The sequence below is a fragment of the Lipotes vexillifer genome, unplaced genomic scaffold (assembly GCF_000442215.2).
Source record: "Lipotes vexillifer unplaced genomic scaffold, Lipotes_vexillifer_v1.1 scaffold1081, whole genome shotgun sequence".
NCBI lineage: Eukaryota > Metazoa > Chordata > Mammalia > Artiodactyla > Lipotidae > Lipotes > Lipotes vexillifer.
Genome location: NW_006779039.1, coordinates 530,975 through 556,062, shown reverse-complemented (window position 1 = coordinate 556,062; position 25,088 = coordinate 530,975). Strand labels below are relative to the sequence as shown.

The following is a 25,088-nucleotide window of genomic DNA, read 5'->3' as shown; positions in this document are numbered from 1 at the left end:
AAAAAAAAGGACAAAATTTAATAAGGGTTAAAAATGTCTATCAGAGCACATGTAGCTAGATGAGTTATTCTACAAAGTCGTCCCTTTTGATGGTGTGTACTTATTCCAGGGACACTGTCACTATGCAAAGTATTCTTCCAATTCTTTTGAAAATGCTTTTAGAGCTTAAAGCTAGATAAGACACCATCTCATGACTTTTACCATATCTCAATTTTTACACTTGATCTTAGCCAAAAGGCCGAGAAGCGACACATATCTCAATTATTAAACAAAAAGCAATGCTTCCCATGAGTGCCCACTCTCTTTCTTTAATAGATGGGCCTCAAAATGATTTGGGGCTGAAGGCAAATGCCAAGTCTTTACTCAGAGATTTGACTCCATTGAGGATATTTTGTAAAAGTTGTCATGGTCATGGTCTCCGAAGGCAATTCCAAAGAAGAATTTCAAAAACTGGGCTGGAAATTTTTGATTTGGAGCTACCTGTCCCTTCTCTACATGGGCTAGAAGAAAAAGCAGCAGGTGAGGTTTTTGAATGTTGCCTAGGATCTCCCAATTGTTAAAAATGCTGGGCTTGGTACTTCTTAATTAGTCCTAATTTACAAGAGCAGGTTGGCCTTGAGGGTTAACAGAGATCAGCAGCAGGACTCGTAGCCTGGGCAATAGGCACTCTGCCATAGTAGTTAAAGGAGTGTCCAAAGGGAATCTCCAAAGACTGGCTTCACTAGAAGCCTTGTAGTTTCAGAAAGAGACTTGCAGTGACCCACAGTATGGACAACGGTTATCTTCCTACTTGGGGCAGTTACCTATTATTCCAGCCACAAATACAAGTGGCCACCCATCCCTGCTACAGACACACACACACATGCACACACTTCAAGGACTTGGCACTATTAGCACGGAGGAAGTTTTCATAGATGTGGAAGAAATAATCAAAGAAAAAAAGGCAGAAATAAAAAAGGCAAGGAGATGAAGAGGAACCAAAACCGTGTCAAAAGAATGGCAAAGAAAGAAGATGAAGAAATTCCAGTACCGTAACAATGACACATGAATCCGACACAGAATTGCCATGGCTTTTGAAGGAGCAATACAGTCGGCCCTCCGTATCTACGGATGCAGAACCCAGAGATACAGAGGGCTGACTATGGCACTTGAGCATCCATGGATTCTGGTATCCACAACGGGTCCTGGAACCAATCCCCCATGGATACTGAGGGATGATTGTATATGCTGCTCCACAGAAAAATAAAAGAATTCCCAAGCTCCAGATGGAAATTCTATTATCAACACTAGGAGGAAAAGCTGGGTAGTGGTGGTTGATAATAGTATGAATGTGGTGATATGTAGAGTCAACAGGGCTATTCATGAGGTATACTATCTTCCTGAAGATTATATCTGAGACATAGCTCCTACAAACATAATTCAACATCTAATAATGATTTTTTTTAAAAAATCTCAGCAAACTAGGAATAGATAAGGTAACCTACGGAAAACCTATAACTAACATCTACTTAATGGTGAAAGATGCAATGCTTTCCCACCAAGTGTGGGAATAAGGTAAGGACGGTTGGTCTTATGGCTTGCATTTGATATATTTTAGAGATCCTAGCAACTTTAACAAGACAAGAAAAAGAAATAAAGGACATAACATATTGAAAGGAAGACTTAAAACTGTATTTGCAGACAACATGGTCACTTGTGTAAAAAATCCTAAGAACACTAGAGAAAAACTAGTAGAACTAGTAAACACATTTAGTAAGTCAGCATGATACACAATATCAACATAAAAAACGTATCTGTATCATTAGCAATGGACAAATGAACACTGAAGTATAAAAATATCATCTGCATAATTTAAAAAATGAAATATTTAGGGATACATTTAACAAAAATGTGTACAAGATCCATACACTGAAAACTGTAAAACACTGCTGAGAAAAATTAAAGACGACCTAAATACATGGAGAAACATATCATGCTCAAGGATCAGAACATTCAACATTGCTATGATGTCAGTATTGATCCACAGATTCAATGCAATCTCTATCAAATCCCAGTAGGCTTTGTCATAGAAATTGACAAGATGATTCTGAAATTTATATGGAAAAGCAAAGGACCAAGAATAGCCAAAATAATCTTGCGCGGGGCGGGGAGGGGGGAATAAAAAAGAACAAAGTTGGAGTACTTCCACTACCCAATTTCCAAACTTAATATAATGCCTCAGTAATCAAGACTGTGTGGTTCTGGCATCATAAGATTAGACATATAGATCAATGGAACAGAATAGCCTGCAGAATTAGGCCCATCTTTTAGAGGTCCTAGCAATGGTTAATTGACTTCCAACAAAGGTAACAAGGTTATTCAATGGGAAAAGGACAGGCTTTTCCACAAATGATGCTGGAACAATTTGATGTCCATATGGAAATAAGTGAACCTTGACCCTTACTTCACACAATATGCAAAATTAACTTGAAGTGAAGCACATAAGTATTAGTTTTATACTGCTGTATAACAAACTTAATAGCTGTAAACAACACATGTTAATTATCTCACAGTTTGTGTGGGTCATGGGTCAGGAGTCCGGGCATGCCTTACCGGGATCCTCTGCTCAAGGTCTCAGAAAGCTGTATACTCAAGGGAAGGGATTACACAGGGTATGAACATGGGGGTGGGGGGCAGAAATCAGGGGTGCCACCCTAGGGTCTATCTGCCAAAATAGGTCTAAACAAAGAGCTAAAACTGCAAAAGTCTAGAGGGAGACACAGGGGGAATCTTTGTGAACTTAGGCAAAGTTTTTTTAGAGCCCAAAAAGCATAAACCATACGAGAAAAAAACCAATAAACGACTTCATCAAAATTAAAAACCTTTGCTCTTTCAAAGGCACAGTTTAGAAAATGAAAGTGTAAATCACAGTTCAGGAGAAAGTACTTGCAAATTACCTATCTAATAAAGGCCTGTATCCAAAATATCAATATATAAAGAACTGACAGACAATCCAATAAGAAACAGGCAAAAGATCTGAGCGGACACTTCATCAAAGAAGATATACAAATGCTCAATAAGCACAAGAAGACATACTCACCATCATTAGTCATTAGGAACATGCACAATGAACTACTATTACACACCCACTGGAATGGCTACAATTTAACAGGACAGACAATAACAAATGTTAGTGAGAATGTGGCCCAAGCAGAACTCTCATACTTTACTTTGCCAGTGGGATGGGAACGCAAAATTGCACAGACACTGGAGAATAGCGTGACAGTTTCTTGTAAAGTTAAACATACACAAAGCATATGGCCCAGCAATGCCACACCTAAGTATTTACACAAGACAAATGAAAATATGAGTCCACACAAAGACTTGTAAGCAAATGTTCATAGCAGCTTTATTCATAATGGCCAAAAAACTGAATTAACTCAAATGTTCATCAACTAGGGCATGGACATATTGTTACAGCCAAACTATGGAATAGTACTTAGCAAAAGAAAGTCACCAACTGCTGATACATGATGAATGACAAAACATGGATGAATATAAAAAGCTTTACACTAAATGAAAGACCACAAAATACTATCGATATAAACCTACCGTCGAATCACTTCTAAGAACTACTAGTATTCAGACCACATTCTCTGACCATCATGCAGTTTTAACTTAGATATTGTTTTTTTAAATACCTAGAAAACATTTGTAAATTTAAAAATACACTTCTAAACAACTCCATTGTGAATGAAATAATCACAATGGAAATCAGAATATATTAGAACTAAATAATAAAAATACTGTGTTTTGAAACATCCAAGCAGCAAAATAAATCCAAAGAAAGAAGAGAAAATGAAGACAAAAAGATTTCAAGGGGGCTTCCCTGGTGGCGCAGTGGTTGAGAGTCCGCCTGCCGATGCAGGGGACACGGGTTCGTGCCCCGGTCCAGGAGGATCCCACATGCCCCGGAGTGGCTGGGCCCGTGAGCCATGGCCGCTGAGCCTGCACGTCCGGAGCCTGTGCTCCGCAACGGGAGAGGCCACAACAGTGAGAGGACCGCATACCGCAAAAAAAAAAAAAGATTTCAAGGGTATATTTTAAGTGAAGACAGCAAGAGGCTGGGACTTCCTTGGCGGTACAGTGGTTAATAATCCACATGCCAATGCAGGAGACATGGGTTCGAGCCCTGGTCCGGGAAGATCCCACATGCCGCGGAGCAACTAAGCCCGTGCGCCATAACTACTGAGCCTGCACCCTAGAGCCTGTGGGCCACAACTACTGAGCCCGCGGGCCACAACTACTGAAGCCCGCGCACCTAGAGCCCATGCTCCACAAGAGAAGCCACCGCAATGAGAAGCCTGTGCACCGCAACGCAGAGGGGCCCCCCGCTCCCTGCAACTTGAGAAAGCCCGTGCACAGCAACGAACACCCAATGCAGCCAAAAATAAATAAATAAAATAAATAAATTTATTTTAAAAAAAGAAAGCAAGAGGCTGAATAGTGTATGTAGTATGCTTTTTTGGTGTAAGAAAAGGAAGGAAATGCAGTAAGTGTGAAAGTGTGTGGGGGGAGGCGCACGCACGTGCGCACTAGCTCAAATGTGCAAAAGAAGAAACACAGAAGAATGAACTAAAAACTAATCATATTGACTGGAGTGGCTGGAAGAAACAGCATGGCTGGCAGGAGACAGGAGTGAAAGTAAAGCTTTTCAGAATATACCTTGATAAAAATTTGACTTTCAAATCATATCGTTTCATTAAAGTTAATTAAAAAGACGCTGGAGAATATAATTCTGCTCATTCCTTTCTACATAGTGACAAACCTCATAGTGCATAACCACAACTAGACAAACCTTTGGTAAGACTCATCAAGAAAAAAGAGAGAAGGCACAAACAATATGAATATTTAAGAATGAAAAGACAGACGTAAGTACAGATATGGCAGATATTAACTGGTAGTTTAAAACCTTCCCACACCAAAAGCACCAGGCACAGCTGGCTCTGGGGCAAGTTCTACTAAATATTCAAGGAACAAATAACTCCAGTTTTATACAATCTTCCAGAGACCAGAAAAAGGGAATGCTCTCACTCACTGTATAAGGCTAGCAAAACGATACTAAGCTAGACAAAGACAGTAGAGGAAGTAAAATTAAAGCCCAATCTCACTCACAAATACAGATGTAAAGATCCTCGAGAAAATATTACCAAACAAACCCAGCAGTAAGAAACGCGTTCATGCCAGCAATGCAAACCTGGTTAACGCTACCAAGTTATATTAGAAAATCCCTTAAAATAGCCCATCGCATTAACAGGTTTAAAGGGTGAGGGACAAATCTCCATAAAGGCAGAAACGGGGGTTGATAAAACTCAACATCCATTTGCACCACCCCGCCCCCAAAAAGAGTGCACTAGAAATGCGCCTACGCAAACCCTAAAGTCAACATAATACTTTGTGGTGAAATATGGAAAACATCGCGCCTTCTTCGGTACAGATCCTGGGCCCCACCCCAAACCTCCTGAATCAGAAACTCCAGGCTAGCTGCCAGGGAACTTGGAGCTTGGGAACCGCCCTCAGGTGATTCTGGAACGCAGGTTCCTCGGAGTCAGAGGTCGGGCCGCGGCTCCAGCATCCGCGTCCCCTGCGAGAGGAGGGCTCTCCGCCCGTCCCCGTCCCCGAGTCAGGATCTGCACTTCAACCCCAAGTCCGGGTGGTTCTCGGCGCAGCAAAGCTGCGGACAGCTGCTCTCGAGCTGGGCGGCACGCCAGAATCACCCAGAGCACTTCTTTAAAATGCAGATGTCTGATCTCTTCCCTCCCACCCCATCAAATAAATCTGAATCTCTGGGTGGGGCTGGGGCAGCAGGTCGTTAAGGCTCCCCAGGTGATTCTAATGAGCAGCCAGCGTGGCCAACCACGGGTCTGCAGGTCCGCAGCGGCAAGGAAGCTTCCATTTCCGCCCTGAGCCAGAGGAGAGGCGTCCCTTGAGTCCTTTGAAGATGCCCCCGAGAAAGAAGCTTGCCTTCCACACGTCTACCGATGGCGATTTTTCAACACAGGTTACCAAGCTGAAACCCAGAGAAGAACTCTCTGAAACAAAGTTGTGAGGATTCAAATGAGATGTACGCGGTAGCACCGGGCAAAGGGCTCCGCACCGATTACACCGAACGTTAATGCAAGTCACTACCCAGGCAGCAGAAGCTCTAACTGCTCTTCGAGCATGGACAGCAAATCTGATGACATCATCATCAAATCAAGGCCAAAATGTACCTCTCAAAGCTATACTGTCCAACACTTGGAGCTACTAGTATGTGGAGCCTGAAATATGGCTAGTCCAAACAGGCGTGCTGTAGACGTAAAATACCTGCTGGATTTCGACAACTTAGTGCAAATAAGGGGACGGGAACATCTCACTAATTATCATACTGATTGCATGTTGAAATGATAATATTTTGGACATACTGGGTTGAATAATATATATTATAAAAATTGATTTAATCTGTCTTTTTTTAATGCGGCTACTAGGAAAACGGGATTACACGTGTGGCTTGAATTATTTTTCTAATGAACAGCGTGGTCCCAAAGGATCCGGAAGCCGGGATGTGAACTGCTACTTAGACCAACTTTCTCAAACTTTAATTTACATACAGATCACCTGGGGGTCTTGTTAGCCTGCAGATTCTGGTTGTGTAGGTCTTCGGGGCCTAAGATTCTGCATTTCTCCTAAGCTCCCAGGAGCAGAGGCATCAGAACAATTTTATCAACAAGGAAAAACTGTTTTGTGGCACAGACATGATGGGAAGCTCTGGAGAAAGGATCATATCATTTCAGAGTCGATAATAGTGAAGAAAGGAAATGGTGGCAGGGTTACATTCAGCCTCAACTTTTAAAACTCAGTTATTATGTCTCGCAGCAAGGGCTACAGAGAGGTGAGGGCCAGCTCCGACTTCCTCCACCTGGGAGGGTGGCAGCGACTCCCACCCTCTCTGACAGATCCAGGAGCACCGACGTGTGCAAGAACATCTCAGGACCAGGAAGCTCAAAATGGAATCTGGATTGGGGGTTCTTCTATCCTGCCTGCCACACAACCAGTGTCAACGGCAGCACCCTCCTGGGGTCCCACTGAAACCGAGTGCAATCTTCCTTCTCACTGTGACGCATGGATAGTACTGACAGGTCGCAGCTGGTCACTGCTGCGCAGGTACATTTCCTCTTCCAGTAAAACTGTTCGGGCGGATTCCTGGCCTGCTGGAATGAACCCTGACAGCTCAGTCCCCGCCTAAGTCGTCCCAGGGCCGTAAAGGAACTTGAGGGTCATACAAGGGCATTTCAAGCAACACCACCTGATGCTAAGAATCCCCCTTATGACCCACCTCCACCTCAAGAGCTCCTGTGAAGGTGAAAGCAGGACACCCTGGCGGAGCAGCCCGTTCCGTTGGAAGAGGCTCTGGGAAATACACAGCGCCTCCTCACAAAATGCCCAAGGACAAGATAGCAATAAATTAACAATTATCACAGGGTAAAGAACGGGCATCACTGTGTCCCCGAGGTCTGTAGGCAAGGGAATAGGAGCTGAATGAGTTACAAACAAGTTACTTCTATTTTTACTTTCAATTATTACCTTCAACTTCCCTTACCCCTTCCCACCCCCAAACATACCAACAAGCAAAGCGAAAAACAAACCTAAACTCAAACTACTGGTGACAATAGTCTAAAAATCCAGAAGCTGGGAAGAAAAAGGTAGGAAAGCAACGTGTGGAACCTCTCACCCCACTGGACTCAGTGCTTTCTTATTCATTTGCTAATTGACCATGGAAAGAAAGACTAAGCATGAGCTCCCTTTCGTCTTGTACTCTCATCCCTTACTCTGATCTCTAGATAGATAAAAGAATTTGTTGAAATGAACACATCCCAACAATTCTAAGCTATGCCCCCTTGTCCAGTTCAAGTCAAAGAACATTTACTAAATGTCCACTGCGTGTACAGGGCCATGTTAGGTTTCACCTGCCCAGGAAAAACGTCTTCAACCTCAGCCTTCTTTATTACAAGCCTGGAAGATGAAAAAAAAATTACTGCTGAAATACACAGGTGTTACATATCACAAGAGAGTCAAGGAAGAGCAATACCAAACATACATGAAATTTCAAAGCTACTTATGGAGTCATTTCAGGATCTCGAGGAACAAATTCAAGTAACAAGAAAGGAGCACTCGGCACCCATCCTGTTCGAACAGGGAAAGTGCTGTGGACACGGAGAGCAATCAAGTCCCTGGATTTCTTCCCATCCCGCCCCCAGGAGTGGAGGAACTCAGGCAGGGCCTCAAGCTGCATTGTGGAGCTAAGGTAAAGTGTTGATTTAAAAAAGGAAAGGCTTCCATTCTGAGCCAGGAAAGGCAGGCAATATTCCCTGGTGCAGAGATCGCCTCGTCATCGCCCTGGGATTGTCGGCTACACAGTACTATCATTTTAGGAATAAACAAAATGGAAGCTCACAAAGTGTACCAATGGCTTCAGGTCTGAGAGAGGTAACAAAACACTTGCATATTTCAATGCTGACAGAAGCTGGGGGTGGGGGTCAGAGAGGCCACACCTACAGCTCGGGGGCAGATGGGCCAACACCCGGAAGGATGCTGCCCTCTCACACCAGTTCTCCAAATAGCGACGGCTTATATAACGCCCACAGATGCAATAATAATAACGCCGTACAGTCTGCAAAAGGACGTTGATGCACACTGGATTCTCTGAAGAGTTCTGGGAACTTGGTGGTGCAGGCTGTCTTAGCTCTATCTTACAAATGGAGGAACCACCAGCAGCGAGGCGAAATGACTCGTCCAGTGTCATGGAGTTAAGAAGGGGCTTTCTACCACCTCCCACAGACACAAGGCTCCTTTACCACTCTTTGTTCCTCTGGGTAGAAATAGAAAGCACTAGTGCACGATGCCAATTTTCTAAAGAGATGCCTGCTACATTCTTAAAAAGAAAAGGATGCAACTCTCCTGGTGGTCCTGTGGATAAATCCGTTGTAAACATTTAACATGAGAAACCATCCTCTGACTACAGGATGGCAACTGGATCTCACTCGACTAACCCCAACTGGGTCTCCTGGTCCTCTCTGGCTCTCGAGGGAGAGGAACTGGAAGAAAGCCTCCCTTGCTCTATTCCTGTCTGTAGCAACAAACAAACTATGGGCTCGAGTAATTTCTGAGTCCAAACAGAAAGTTCTCTTTAGAGAACTTAGCCGTGCAGGAAATGTGTGAGCTGCTGCCAATGTCACCTGAAACTCAAAGCTCGGGTCAACAATGAAATGCAGGGAAATGTCTAGAAAATCACGCTTTACTGGATTTCCAAAAGTTTATTGGGACATGGTTAGAATCATTTGTTTTTCTTTAAAAGAAAGGAGTTCCATGTAGCTCAAGTCAATAACAGTTAACATTTCTTGAGTGCCTACTATGTGTAAGATGCTATTGTAAGCACCTAACATACCTTATCACGCAGGCAGACCAACAACCCTGGGAGGAAGGTACTGTTGTTATAGTATCTTCATTTTACAGATAAGGAAGCTGAGGCACAGAGGTATGGAACTCGCCCAAAGTTAGATAGGATTCAAATCCTGAGTAAACACCTTAAAGGTGAACGACAGCCCCTGTCCCCCCATCTGCCAAAAAGGAATAATGAACACAGAAACTAGAAAATAAAGAAAGCAGAACTTCAAAGAGGTCAGAAACAGGGAAGGGAAATTACTAGCGAGTAATGAAAACAACCTCTTATTCTTTAATAAAATTGAAAAAACTTTGGAAATAAGAAAAAACTCTGGCCTTTTGAAATCCTTGGCCACCAGTTCAAAATGTCGCCTAAGCCTTGAAGAGGCTCTGCTTTTCTCCTTATTTTGGAGCCCCCAGTAAGAGCAAGAACCCCATGTTCTTTCAGTGGTTTTTAAAGTAACTGCATTCTGTTAATCCTCCTTTCATTTTGGAACAAAGAATATTGGCGTACTTTTTGGGTAACTTTAATGATTTTTCGGAACCTATAAAAATGAAAACATTTGCTTTGAAGCCACTGAACATACAGAATAGGAAAGAACTGAAAAGGTACTAAGCAGATGAAATTCTATGGTAAGTTATCACTAATGCCATTTCATTGGCACTCTTCTGGGCAAGTTGGGTGCTTCTTGACTCTAGAGCTAATTTCAAATTGAACTAGTTTCTTTACAAAGCACACAACACAAGGAATGAGGATCCCTTCACGTGATAGGTTCCCAGTACAAAAACCAATGTGCAGGAAGAGAAATCCTTGTGTCAGGTAGCTCACAGCCAGCAGACACTGGCATGGGATCAACACCTAACCCTGACCTCAGTCAGCAGGGCCTTCCGTAGCTGGAGTGAGGCAGCTACTGAGACTGTGAGGGATTTGAAGGGCGCCTCCCTGGGTGTTTGAAACCACTTACTGTTTGCATGGGAGGGGAAAACGCAAGTAAAAATGAGGCTGTGACAAACTTACCATCCAAGAGGCAATGGCTGGAGAAATGATGACCCCGTAGGATCTCCCAGATTCAGACAGATTTACTTTTGGATTTGGCGATTTGCTTTAACGGAGCCGCCACTGGCCATCTAACACTAGCGATGCTAAGTGATACCCAACCCCCTCTCAATCATGCTGGCCTGCTGGATGGTCATGTCAGAGTTTCAGAGCTCTATTCTTCCTCATAGCGCTCATCTCCGCCGGAAAATCTATCATTGTTTATTTTTTTCTTGTCCACTTCCCCACACAGAAGCTCTGTAAGGCAAGGACCTCGTCAGTGGTGCCGTCTGCTGTCTTCCCGGCACTCAGGACACTGTGGGCACAGCATGGGCATTCTGCGTTTAATGAATGAAACCACCGACAACTTAGTAAGTACGAGTTAGAATTTTAAGGTAAGGAGACCAATCATTGAATAACCATACTAGACTCTAAAAGCCCCTACGGATGCTCTCCACTTTCAAGTACCTCGGGAAGCTGCTACACAGTGGCAGGACCTCCGGCTTGAACCTACTCCATGCTGTGGAATCTCTCAAGGGTATATTGGGTTTTGTGAAACAGCCAAAAGTCATTCAGAGTCAAATCTGGTGAACAAGTGATCATGCCCAATATATATGTTGGATGAAAGGGAAAGCTGTCTATAAATGAACAAGCCCAAGAGTCTTATTTGGCTGGTAAACTGGTTTTCAAGGAAATTCAAACATGGTTTGGACTACCACAAAATCGCTGGCTCGGTCTCTAGACTCTACGGTGGACACTTTACAAGGAACAAAACTGAGCTGTGATAAAGACTACCCAGGCTACACAGATGCTGAGATGCCCCCAGAAACCTGACTTGTGATATCAGCTTTGCCTTTACGTTGCCATTAAGTTGTCACATTAGTTAACCTCTCTCGGCCTTAGCTCCCCTAACGGGGAAACAATATAAACTTAAAGGTCCCAGTCAATTCCAATACGGCATGATTCCATTCTTGTGAAGGTCTACTATGTCTGTTTAAAAATCAGTCTCAGTCCACTTCGCTTCACACTTTGCATGCGTCTATAAAGCCCGTGATACAGGTTTTTCAGCAGATTGATTTCATATTTGCTCAGGCAAAAACTAAAATTAGTTTTCACTTCCTGAGCGCAGCAAGACAGTTAAGGGAGGCAACCCGGCAAAGGGCGCTTGCTCGTGCCTGTGCATACTTCCGACTGCGTATCAGGGAACTAACCGTTCCCTCCTCAGATCTTCCCTCAACTGTTGCAAAAGCAGACAAACCTCCCGTGCATGGCACAGAAACACTGTCCAGGAGCGCCGATCGAGTCTTCGCGGACAGTGCCGGGCTACGGCCCCTCCGCAGGACCCACGGGGGATGCGGCAGGCACCCGCCCCGCCCGGAGGACCAGGGTGAAGACCAGCCGCGGCGCGTCGCCGGGAAGGCAGGGCGGCCGCTCGGCCCGCTCGCCGCCCTGGGACGGGGAAGGAAAGTCCGTGCAGTGGCCGCGACGCCCCCACTCCCCCAGCCTCCCGGCCCGATTCCTGTCCCTACCTTCGCCCGCCGCCGGCCCGGGACCTTGGGCGGGGAGAACGAGGGAAGCCGGAGGCACCTGCCTGCTGCTCCCCGGCCTCAGCCCTAGCCGGCCGGGACAGCGAAGGCACTCGGGCTAACCCCCCTCCCCCCGCCCACCCTCGCGGGTGCTGCGAGGCCCCGTGGGACTTGCCGGCCCCGGGAGTCCCAACTTCCTCCTCCCGGCCCCACCACCACCACAGGTCCCCGCAGCGCCCGGCTCGGAGCCAGGCCAGCCGCGACCGCGCACCCACCTCGGGGTCCGGGCGCCACCGCCGTTGCCAGGCTGCTCGGCTCCCGGGCCCCGCTCCGCCCCCTCCAGGGCCCGCCCCCTGCGGCCTCCCCGCCCCCGGCCACCGCCCGCCGCCCTCCTCCGCGCGCCGGTTGGTGGGGGTGTGTCACGTGCCGGGGGCGGGGCGGGTAGAGGGCGCCGGCCAAGCCTGGGGAGCAGCCCCGAGGGGCGGGGCTCTTCGCCCTGGAGGCTGCTGGGAAACCCTGTTTCAGGGGCCCGGCGCGTGGAGACAGCTAGGAGTTGTAGTTCTAAATACGGTGCCGGGAATGGGCGGGACCAAGATGCTAGGGGCCACCCCTGTTAAGGGAAGTTGGACTAGGCGCCGAGCGGAGGCCGCTGGGAAGTGTAGTCCGAGAATTCTTCTTTGCGTCTCACTGTTTTTCTCCAATAAGGGGGAAACCCAGAGGGAAAACTTTTCTAGATAAAACTTTAGCGGCTGCCGCTAAATTGAGCTATTTGGGGGCTCATGGGGTTGGCTGCGTGTAGTTGAGATACTGTAAGGGAAAACAATTCCACTGACTCTGGTGTCCTTCATGCTACGTCAGCACCTTTACAAGAACTCTCTTGAGACTTTAGTGAAAGGAAACATTTCAGGACAAAGTTCCTTCTACTGTTTTGAGGTTTGGCACAGGCGACTATTAACCCAGGAACGGAAAAGAAAAAAAGACAATTTCAGGAAGATAATTCAGTGTGTAATTAGAAAAAAATACTCATAGAATATCTGTAATAGTCCTTGTGCTACATTATAATTATACATAAGCAGCTCAGGTAAATGACGGTAAATAGGATTACTTTAACATGCCGTTTTTTGCCCCTTCTATTCTTAGTACTCCAGCATCTAAAAACACGATACCACTATATGTGTGTCTGTGTATGTAAATAGCCATATATCATTATATATATATACACACACACATATTAACGCTATTGAAGAGTCAAGATTTCTCATCTGAGTAACAAGGCCCTTCAGACGCGAGCCCCACCTACTCTTCAGCCACTTCTCCCAATGTGCCTCTTCCCTCTCTCTTCACTCCAAGTTCTGGTCTAATCACAGGGAACTTCTTTCTATTCTCAGGATGCACCACTGTTCTTTCCTCCCTCCAGCCCCTTACGCTTGTTCTTCCTTTCTCCTGGATTGACCAGACTCCTAGAAAGGCAGCAGAATAGCACTTGCTCGGGGCCAGGCAGAATTAGAAGCTCCCCCCTCCCCCAGATCCCTTCTCATAGCACTGATGAGAAGTGCTTACCCTTCCTCCCTGTCAACTCCTCTCCCCAGACTGGGAACTTCTTTGAAGCACATCCACTTTTGTACCCGATTTCAAAGAGTGCTCAGTAAAAGCTTCTCGACTGCATGCATTGCGTCAGTAACCGGATTCCCGAACCTGTGAGTCTTGGAGCAGAGGGAGAGAGGGACCTGTGGTTGGATGGAGGGAGGACGGCCACTGGGTGGGCGGCCTTGCCTACCGTAGGCACTGCGTTCAAGGATGAGGCTGAAACCCTTCGCTCAATGGGAGTGGGGGGCGAGGGGCAGGGCACAGAGCAAGGACACTCCTCGTCCTAAGGAGGTGGTTACTGAAGATTTCCCCACCACCTCCAACCTGGGTCCAGCCCCGGGCCAGCCCAGCTCCAGAAGGAGGCAGCCCAAGCAGAAAGGGCCGGGAGAGAAGACCAGTCGTCTGGCCTGTGAAATGGAGGGCGAGACCCCTGCCCGCCTTCCTCACAGCGTAGGTGCGGGATCACAGGATCGCGCAGGGAAGAGAAGTGAAAGCACTTGGGAAACTGTAAAGGCTGAAGCCTGCAGAGGAGTTCCCACCTTGCCCTCGGCGAGCTGGCGGTAGTCTTGACCAAGTCCTGCTCTCCCTCAGGCTGGGGCTGCAGCTCACAGCTCAAAGTATATGTGTGAGTGTCTGTGTGTGTGTTGGGGGTTCTTCAGGCTTCCTCGTGTTTCACACGTGCACACACACCTCAAATGCAGGGGCCTGTGGAGAGATGGCAGGCCTCCCAGTCAGGGGCTTCTGCACAACAGAGAGGGAACAGCGGTAGACTTGACAGAGGCTGCTTCTCCCATAAGCTTTCTGGGTAGGGCATCCTGAACCCATCCCCACCAAGGGCCGCCTGCTTTTGCTAAGGCACAGACTGGAGGTGCCTCCTAGGTTCTGGGCTCCATCCTGTTCCCCCAAGTTGGGGGAAGTAAAGCAGGCAGAGCCAGGACGGGCCTACACCATTGGCCTGGCTAGGTATGCCCCTTCTCCCACCCTCAGCCTCCTGGGGGAGAAGCAGGCCTGAGAGAGGAAATGGCCTATTTCCTACTACTCTCCCTCAGCACACTCACCCCAAGGGCCCTGGTGATGATACTCTGAGCACTGCAGTCCCCACCGCGCCTCGGCTTGATGCAGGCTGGGGGCTGCGATCACCTTATTGTACCAGGTTCCCTCCGTTGGGCCTGAAGTGGAGGAAGTTGGAGGAAAGGGAAGGGCGTCCCTATGAAGGAGAAAGTTGAAGACGGAAGTGGTCAGAAATGAAAACTTTTCGATGTAGCTACAGGGAACTGGGCTCTGGCAGAAAGTGCTTGGAATCAGGAAACCTGGATGCCAGTCCCAGCAATTCTATAGACAAGCTGTTAGCCTTGGGAATGTCTCTTGACCTCTCTGATCGTTAGCTGCTTCCTCTGAAAAAAAGGAGTCAAAGGCCACTTCCCAGGGTTGCCGTGTCCTAGCACAGCAGGGATAGAGGTGAGTGTGCAGTAGAGTGTCAAGGCAGCAGTGTGCCCAAGCTGCCAGGTGGCTGATGGGAAGAGAGGTGGGAGAGGGTGGGGGCAGGCCCCTGGGCATTGGCACGAAGGCCCCTGGGCTCGTTCTAGCTCTTCCATTTGTTGGGTGTGTGACTTTGGGCAAGTACATCTCTCGGAACCTGGATTTCCTCATCTGTGAAATGGGGATATTAATATCTACTTGATCAGCTTGTTGTGCAGAATAAACACATGAATGCCTACGACTAACTTCTGCTTCTAAAAGAACTGCAAAGTCCTTCTGCTGCCTCCTCCCCACCCCGCCCTTTATTTAAAAAGTAGCCTCAGCAGAATGGTGCAGCCACTTTGGAATAGAGTTTGGCAGTGAATTATAAAGTCAAATGCACATACGACCAAGCAATACCACTCCTAGGTCCTTATGTAAGACACAAGGAAACTTATGTTCCTAAAAAGACTTGTATTCAAAGATTCATAGTAGCCTTTTAAAAATAATTGTCAAAAAGGTAAACATCTCAGATTCCCATCAGCTGATGAATGGCTAAACGGGGATAGGTCCACACAATGGAATCCTACTCAGCAATAAAAAGGAAGAACCGCTGAAACGTGCTACAACAGGAATGAATCTCAAAAATGTTATGCTAAGCAGAATACATAATATACAAAATGTTATATACTGTATGATTCCACGTATATTACATTTGGGGAAAGGCAAAACTATACTGACAGAAAGCAGATCTGTGGGGCCAGAGGTATGGGAAGGGGATTGACTGCCAAGGGACAAGGAAGGGAGTTTGGGGGGTGATGGAAACATTCTGTGCTTTGATTGTGATGGTGATTACGTGGCTGTATACCAATGCCCCAAACTTATTAAGCTCTAAACATGAAATAGGTGCATTTCATTGTAGAGAAATTATACTTATGTAAAGTTGAGGTTTAAAGGGTGGGAGGAAGTATCCTCAGTGAAGGTTCCTGATGCTGCCCACAATTGTTCCTATGTTTCTGTTTGTTTGGTTGGTTGGTTGTTTTTAAGGGGCCCAGGGCCTTGAAGTGTAGAGGGTGGTGATGCTTGCCCTACACATACCAAGGGTGCGCTGTAAGGCAAAAGCTTGGGTGGGGCTAGGGAATAGCCACCACCAGGAGAAGATGGTGGCCCAGCCCCGTCGGGGTGGGATGAGGAGTGCTTACCTGGATGGAGCACGACACTTGTGGGCCCCAGGGACAAGAAGTTTCCCCCTCCTTCTCTCTGGGAATTGCCAGTGACCTGTGGCTCACACGGAGGGACTCCAGGATACTGTGGGTGTCCACCTGGACCCTGTGTTTATCTGTAGACCAGGGTGCTGTTGCTGCCGTTTCCCTTTCAGTTCCCTGCAAAACTCAGTGTTGAGTCAGGGCCTCCTCGGAGGGGCCCCGCTGGTCAGCAGGGTCTATTTTCCCAGGTGTTGGGTGGAAGTCTGAGCCAAGGGATGGGACATGAAAACACACACACACAGAAACCCAGATTTCTTTGTCTCAGGGCCTCTTAGACACAGGGACCAGACATGAGAGGATTATTGTTATGACATCACGGTGTTTCCAAGGGCCACCTCCATTTGTCTCCCTCATCATCACTAGGCAAATAGAGGGTGTTCAGGGATGGCTTTGAGGTTTAGTCCACAAGCAGCCTGGTGAGAAAATTGCCCCAGGCCCCAGTCAGATCACACATCAAAACAAAGCCACTCGGAAGAAAGGCCAACTCACAAGATACCCTCCCTCTGCCCCCAATTATGAGTTTTATTTAAAAATCTCAGTTTCTTACACTAAAATTGTTTTGAGGAAGTAAGCCCCATGAGGAACTATTTCATGATACATTCAAGTGTGTTTTATTCAAAACAGATTTTTAAAAAGAGCTTTATCTTTTTATTTAAAGGGGCTGGCCTGATTCATGTTGAGGTAAATAGTATGCTATTTTCAAACACTGAAAGACTTGGAGACCCAAGGTTGAAACTGAACAAGAATATATGAGAAGGGGAGAAATGAAAGGGGAAAAACATGAATCTCAGCAAATATTCGCTGAACCTGAATCAAATTTTGTTATTTAAGATTAATTAATCAAAAAGAATAAAATACTTAGGAACAAACTTAACCAAGGAGGTGAGAGACTTGTACACGGAAAACTACAAAACATTGCTGAAAAAATTAAAGGCAAATAAATGGAAAGACATCTGTGTTCATGGATTCAAAGATTTAATATTATTAAGATATCAGTAGTACCCAAAGCGATATACAGATTTAATGCAATCTCTATCGAAATCCCAATGACATTTTATTTTTTCAGAAGTAGAAAAATCCATCCTAAAATTCATATGGAATTTCAAGGGACCCCCGAATAGCGAAAACAATCTTGAAAAAGTAGAACGAAGTTGGAAGGCTCCCAGTTCCTGATTTTAAAGCATACTACAAAGCTACAGTAATCGAAACAGTGTAGTACTGGCATAAAGAGAGACATATAGACCAAGGGATAGAATAGAAAGCCCAGAAACAAATCCTCACATATAGGGTCAAATTATTATTAACAAGGTTGCCAAGACCATTCAGTGGGGAAAGGACAATCTTTTCAATAAATGGTGCAGGGAAAACTGGATATCCACAGGCAAAATAATGAAGTTGGACCCTTCTCTTACACCATACACAAAAATTCGCTCAAAATGGATCAAAGGCTTAAATGTTAGAGTTAAAACTATAAAACTCTTAGAAGAAAACAGAGGGAAATTTTGACATGGACTTCTTAGATATGACACCAAAAGCATAGGCAACAAAAGTAAAAATAGATAAATTAGACTACATCAAAATTGAAAACGTCTGTGCATCAAAGGACACAATCAACAGAGTGAAAAGGTAACCTACGGTATGGGAGAAAGTTTTGCAAATTGCATATCTGGTGAAGGATTAATATCCTGAATGCATGAAGGACTCCTATAACTCAACAAGAAAAAATCAAATAACCCACTTAAAAAATGGGCAAAGGACTTGAATTGACATTTCTCCAAAGAAGATATACAGAAGGCCAAAGGCAAAGGAAAAGATGCCCGACATTGCTAATCATTAGGGAAATGGCAAATCAAAACCACAGTGGGATACCACATCACACCCATTAGGCTACTATCAAAAACAAACAAACAAACAAAACCCCAGACAGTAACCAGTGTTGGCGAGGATGTGGAGGAATGGAAACCTTGGGCACCGTCAGTAGGAATGTAAAGTGGTGCAGCCACTATGGAAGAGTGTACGGTGGCTCCTTGAAAAGTTAAACATAGAATTGCTATATGATGTAGCAATTCCATTCTGGGTATCTACCCAAAAGAATTGAAAGCAGAGTTACAAAGAGATTTTTGTATGCCCATGTTCATAGCAACAATATTCACAATAGCCAGAAGGTGGAAGCAACTCAAGTGCCCATCCATGGATGAATGGACAAGCAAAATGTGGGCTACCCACACAATGGAATATTATTCAACCTTAAAAAGGAAAGAAATTCTGACACTTGCTACAACACAGATGAACCTTGAAAACATTATGCTAAGTGAAAGAAGTCAGGCCCCAAAGGACAAGTATTGTATGATTCCAGTTACAGTTATGTGAGGTACCTAGAGTAATCCAGTTCATAGTGACAGAGAGTTAAATGGTGATTACCAGGAGCTTGGGGGAGGGGGATGTGGAGTTATTGATTAATGGGTACAGGGTTTCAGTTTTTCAAGATGAAGTTAGAACCCTTCACAATTGCACAACAGTGTGAATGTACTTAACATTACTGAACTGTACACTTAAAAATGGTTGAATGATAAATTTGATGCTTGTGAGTATTACACCACTATTTTTTTAAAAGATTAATTAAGGCTCCACAGTAGTCTGAGCTAAGGGGACCAAAAACCTAGACTCGTTGACAAGGTCCTTCATGGTCCATTTCAGATGTGATTGTACACTGACAAGGTCAGCTTCCACCCAGGACTGGAGGTCCCGTGTCCTGCCTCAGAAGCAAAGCCTCCCACAGGGAGCCAGAATTAACCAAGAGCCCCAGTCACAGGCAACTAGAAGGGTGAGGGAAGCAAGAACACAGGTCCTTTCCAAAATAAATACTACCACCTCTTCTTTGTGTCACTGCCAAAAACTCACGGGACTTGTGGAGGGAGATCCTTTCCCAGAATGTCTTCTAGACGCTTCCTCTCCACTCCGGAGGAAAAACACCAGGGAGAAGGCTGGGGTGTGCAGAGGAGCAGGATGCAACGGAATTGCCTTAGAAGCGGCCTCCTGAGGGTCACACCTATCAGGGGTGGGGAGCTGGGGGGAGTTCTTTGGGAAAGTGCCCCAGAGAGAGTCTGAGCGAGGCGCTCCATTCCCAGTTAGAGCTTCCAGGGATCACTTCAAAGAAGTCCTCAGCCAATGGGGGAGGCATGTGCACCCCCCCAAAGGAGCTTGTTAACCCTATGAGTCTTCAAGTGGGGGCCTCCAGGGGTAGCTATTTGTGAGCAGGATGGAGCCTCAGCCATCTCAGCCCTACCGCTGCCCCTGTGGGGCCTCTAGGGAGTAAAATACGGGTGTTTCTAGTGACAGCTGCAGACCACCCACCTGCCCTTCCTCACACCATGGGGCTTATGGGAACAAAGCCAAAATGCTGGGGAATGAGAGCGCTGGCAACTTTTCAGACTGCTAAGGGAACACCAGCAGAGCCCGGGCCTCAGTGCTACACGTGGGAACCTGCTTGGGCTAAGCTCCCCCTCCCAAATCCTTGCCCCTGCCCCCAACACAGAACGTGGCGCATGCTCTCTGTTAACAGTTTTATTGAGATATAATTTCTACACGATAAAAGTCACCCACGTAAAAGGCACAATCCAAAAGTTTTTAGTGTAGTCACGGAGCTCTCCAACCACCACCACTAAGTCCAGAATATTTTATCACCCCCAAAAGAATCCCCATATCCGTGAGTGGTCACTCCCCATTTCTCCCTCCCCACTACCCCCTGGAAACCACCAATGAATTCTCTTTCTCTGTGGATCTGCCTGTTCTGGACATTTCATAGAAATGAAATCATACAATGTGTGACCCTTTCTGTCTGGCTTCTTTGACCTAGTATAATGTTTTTAAGGTTCATCCATGTTGTAACATGAATCAGTAGTTCAGTTCTTTTTTTAATTGGAGTATAGTATAGTATTTATTTATTTAGGTCGCGTTGGGTCTTCGTTTCTGCGCGTGGGCTTTCTCTAGTTGCATCGAGCTGGGGCTACTCTTCGTTGTGGCGCACGGGCTTCTCGTTACGGTGGCTTCTGTTGTTGCGGAGCACGGGCTCTAGGTTCACGGGCTTCAGTAGTTGTGGCAGGCGGGCTCAGTAGTTGTGGCTCACTGGCTCTAGAGTGCAGGCTCAGTAGTTGTGGCACACGGGCTTAGTTGCTCCGTAGCATGTGGGATCTTCCCGGACCAGGGCTTGAACCCGTGTCCCCTGCACTGGCAGGCGGATTCTTAACCACTGCACCACCAGGGAAGTCCCTTCGTTTCTTTTTATGGCTAAATAATATTCCAATGTATGTCTATACCTACCACATTTTGCTTATCCATTCATCCATTGGTGAACATTTGGGTTGTTTCCACTTGTTGTCTCTTATGAATAACGCTGCTATGAATACTTGTGCACAATTTTTTGTGTGGACCTACGTTTTCATTTCTCTTGGATATACACCTAGGATTGGAATTGCTGGGTCATATGGTGACTCTCATGTTTCACATTTAGAAGAACTCCCAGACTGGTTCCCAAAGTGGCTGCACCGTTTTACATCCTCACCAGCAATGCATCAGCATTCCAGTGTCTCCACATCCTCCCCAATGCTTGTCATTGTCCATCTTTTTTATTCTAGACATCCTAGTGGGCATGAAATGGTGCCACATGGTGGTTTTGATTTGCATTTCCTCGTGACTAATGATATTTACCGTATTTTCATTAGCTCACTGGCCATTTGCACAACATTTATGGAGAAATGTCTATTTAGATCTTTTGCCCATTTAAAAAAATGGAGTTACTTACTTTTCTATTGTTGAGTTGCAAGAATTCTTTATATATTCTGAGTACAAGTCTGTTATCAGATAAATGATTTGCAAAATTTTCTCCCATTCTGTGAGCTGTATTTTCACTTTCTGGATGGTTTCTGTTAAAACACAAATGTTTTTCATTTTGATGAAGTCTAATTTGTCTATTTTTTTTTCTTTTGTCACTTATGCTTTTGGTTCCGTATCTAAGAAATCATTGTCAAATCCAAAGTCATGAAGATTTGCCACTATGTTTTCTTAGAAGAGTTTTAGTTTTAGTTCTCATGTGTAGGTCTATGAGCCACTCTGAGTTAATTTTTGTGTTTGATGTGAGGTAGGGGTCCAAGTTCATACTTGTGCATGTGGGTATCCAGTGGTTTCAGCACCACTGGTTGAAAAGATTATTCTCAAGGACAAATTAATAAGGTGATCATACCTCTTTTACAGATGAAGAAACCAAGGCTCAGAGAGGCTACAGGTAGCTCAAGGTAACTGTGTGGGTAGGTGGCAGAGCTGGGACCAAAACCCCAGTTTTCAACTATAAACTCAAGCTCCCTCCTGGACAGCCCAGCTCTCTTTAAACGGCAGGACTCTGAAGACATGCTATTTGACCCTTTGAAATAAAGGCCGCTTCCGCTGCTCCTTTCCCTGCCCTCGTTAGTTTATAGAGGTGTGAGATTCAACATAGTTCATTTAAGTGAAAACGTTTTATAAACTCTCAAGGACTAAAATACACGTGAGGAGTCACTAGTCCTGTGTTTCTACAATGGCTCTTGCCTGAAATCATCTGGATCAGGGGCTGAAATGGGCCATTTCCCACACCTTCCCCCACCCTGCAACTATTGCTGGACAGCAGACTACTGTCACTGTATCACTTCTCCATCCCAGTAGAACAGTCACTCCGAGACCTACGATTGTCCCAGTTGCGTTTATTGTCCAGGAAGGCCCCAACATCACATGGTATTCCTGCAGGGAGGGAAGAACATACAATATCCCTTTTTGACTCTTAGTATTGTTCAGCCACTGAGTTACGTTCTTAAATAAAACACGATCTCAGTAAACAGGCATCGAGCCCTTGGATGTTCTAGACACAGTAGCAGGTGCTAAAGGGCAGAGAGAGGATGAAGACACAGCCAAGATCGGCAAGAGATGACAGCTTTACAGGGAGGACAAGAACTTAAATAGTCGCTTGTGAAGTTTCTTCATTCAGATTGTGTGCCAGGACACAGACCTGGTGCCTGCCACCAGTGGGTGGGAGCAAATACTGGATTACCATCACGATAAGACTCCCCCAAATAGCTCATTACAGCCCGGGCTACAGACCATGAAGGCAGTGGAGTCCATGGTACCATGAAAGCAATGGCCAGGGCTCTGGGCCAGTCAGGACATCAGGGAGTCATCCTGAGAAGAGCTTATTTGAGCTGACATGACGTAGTGAAAAGCGTTGTGAGCTGGAAATGTACAAATTGCCCTGGGGACCCAGAGGACAGATTGATGAGAACCTGGCTGAGGCTGGGTATGTTTCACAGAAGCAGTGATGTTCAAAATGGGCTTTGACCAACTAGTGGAAGTTTACCAGGTAGAAAAGGAGAAAAGGCTCACTCAAGCTAGTGGGACCACCGGTACAGCGTCCAAATCAGGATGCCTTTGAAAAGGGGCACTGTTCACCTTTATGCTGCGACTACGGGCATAAGCCGGGACTCTTCCTGGAAACCCGGATGTGTGATTCCTCCGAGCCAAAGCACACGATGGAAGTGGCGAGGCTTCTGGGAGCGTGTAGGGAACAGAGCAGTTAGATTGTGAGCTTTGAGGGTGCGGGAGGGATTCGAGGAAGGTGAGTGCATTAGGGCTTCGGGAACAAAGTACAACAAACCGAGTGGCTTAAGCAACAGAAATGTATCCTCTGGGTTCTGGAGGCCAGAAGCCTGAGATCAAGCTGGCCTTTCTCCCAGCTTCTGGGGGGTCCCTTGGCTTGTTTGTGGCAGTATCACTTGGATCGTCACATGGCGTTCCATGTGCATCTGTCTCTGTGTTCAGATGTCCCTTTTTTATGAGGACACCAGTCATTGGACGAGGGACCACTCTGAGGACCTCATCTTAACTTGTTACCTCTGTAGAGACCCTATTTCCAAAGACGGTCACATTCACAGGTACTAGGGGTTAGGACTTCAACATCTTTTGGTGGGGGGGGGGGACACAATTCAATCCTTAACAGTGAGGCAGAAGTTGGAGACAGCTGTGAAAGAATGACAGGCTAAAGAGTCTAGACCATCCTGAAGGTCACGGGGGATTACTACCAGTTGGTAGGCTGGCATGTAGCACGATCTGTTTCAAAACAGTCACCCTGGCAGCCCAGCCCTTCAATTTAGTCCAATTAGAGACGGACAGTGCTTCGGGGGCTTTTTTTGCCTCCTCACATTTACATAAATATCTTTTCTTCCTACTGCACTTCCCTTTGGGAAATCAAAGAAAGCAAAATATGCATCCTGAAAACAATGGGATCCCTTTAATAGAAAGGGTAGTTCCTCACTCGAAAACCATTCTCACCACCTGCCTTGCAAGATAACAATTGTTAATCTGTTAAAGTACACCATGTAGGCTGACTCTCAGTGAATGCTTTGGGGGGAGTAGAATAAAAAGCTGTGTCATTTTACAGGGTGAGCTTTAGGGGTGGTTGTCAATGCCTTGGTGCTGTGTTTGATGTGCAACCAGCACTGAAAAATCTCATTTGCCTTTGATTCCTGACTCACGACCAGGGTTTCCACATGGCTCCTGGTGCCCCGGGAAGTACCCTGGTGACTGCCCAGAGGGTGGGCAGGGCAGACCGGAAGGGCTCAGCCTGGACTGCTTTTACACTTGTCAGAGTTGTCTGAAAAAATGCCCTGTACTCTTCTGTTAATAGCTGGGAAAACCTGGGACTTTGTGCCCATGACCAGCTTCTCTCACTCGAAGGGCAAGTCCTTTGGGCCATTAAATGGATTTCATTATATTTATTAATCTGGCAAATGTTTATTGAGCACCTACTATATACCTGGTACTGTTCTGGGGACCCGCATACAGCAGTGGTCAGGGTGTGTTTCTGAGGTAACACCATTAGAGGGGAATTTGGTGATGATGGAAACCACCTTGAAGCACATTTTTATCAATTAACAATATTCTCATAAATAATAGCTAATAAAGATTAAATGTGAAATGCTTACTTTGGCACAAATTTCAGTTAGGAGTATGTAGTGGGTTGAATAGTAACCGCCCGCCCCCGCCGTTCATGTCCAGACAGAACCTCAGAATGTGACCTTATTTGGAAATAGGGTCTTTGCAGATGTAGCTAGTTAAGGATCTCGAGATGAAATCGTCCTGGCTTTTGTGTGGGCCCTGCATCCAGTAGCTGGCGTTCTTGTAAGAAGGGGAGAGGACGCAGAGACACAGAAAAGAAGGCCATGTGGAGATGGAGGAAGAGATTGGAGTGATTCAGCCCCAAGCTAAGGAACACCTGAGGCCACCAGAAGCCGGAAGAGACAGGGACGGATCATCCTCTAGAACCTTCAGACACAGCACGACCCTGCTGTCTCCTTAATTTTGGACTTCTAGCCTCTGGAACTGAGACAATAAGTTTCTGTTGTTTTGAGCCACCCAGTTTGTGGTTGCTTGTTCCAGCAGCTCTACAAAGGCCTTCCAGCAAGGCTCTGCAGACCCCTTATTTAGCCTTCTCTCACTAAAAGAGGGACAGACCACAGCCGTTTCCACCCACACACGGCATGACATGGTGCAGCACCAACCCTGCTGGAGCAGAGAAATGGGCTGCTTGTTTCTCGGCCTTTTCCTCACCTGCTCCCTCAGAGCATGAGTGCTGGGGCGCCTCTGCTCCAGAAGGCCACTGGGAGAATCTAAACAAGAGCGGGGGCAGACAAGTCTGGATCACTTCCACCCCCCCCCACCACCACCACCACCACCCCC

The 25,088-nt window shown here is 46.1% G+C and overlaps 1 protein-coding gene across 1 annotated transcript in view; it reads right to left on the bottom strand.

Moving 5' to 3' along the window:
* The window catches only part of MTM1 (myotubularin 1), a 103,956-nt gene extending 91,625 nt beyond the window's left edge, over nt 1-12,331 (bottom strand). The window contains exon 1 of the mRNA XM_007452115.1: nt 12,297-12,331. The gene's annotated coding sequence lies outside the window, so the exon portion shown is untranslated. The remainder of the gene's footprint in view (nt 1-12,296) is intronic.
* Nucleotides 12,332-25,088: the final 12,757 nt, after the last annotated feature.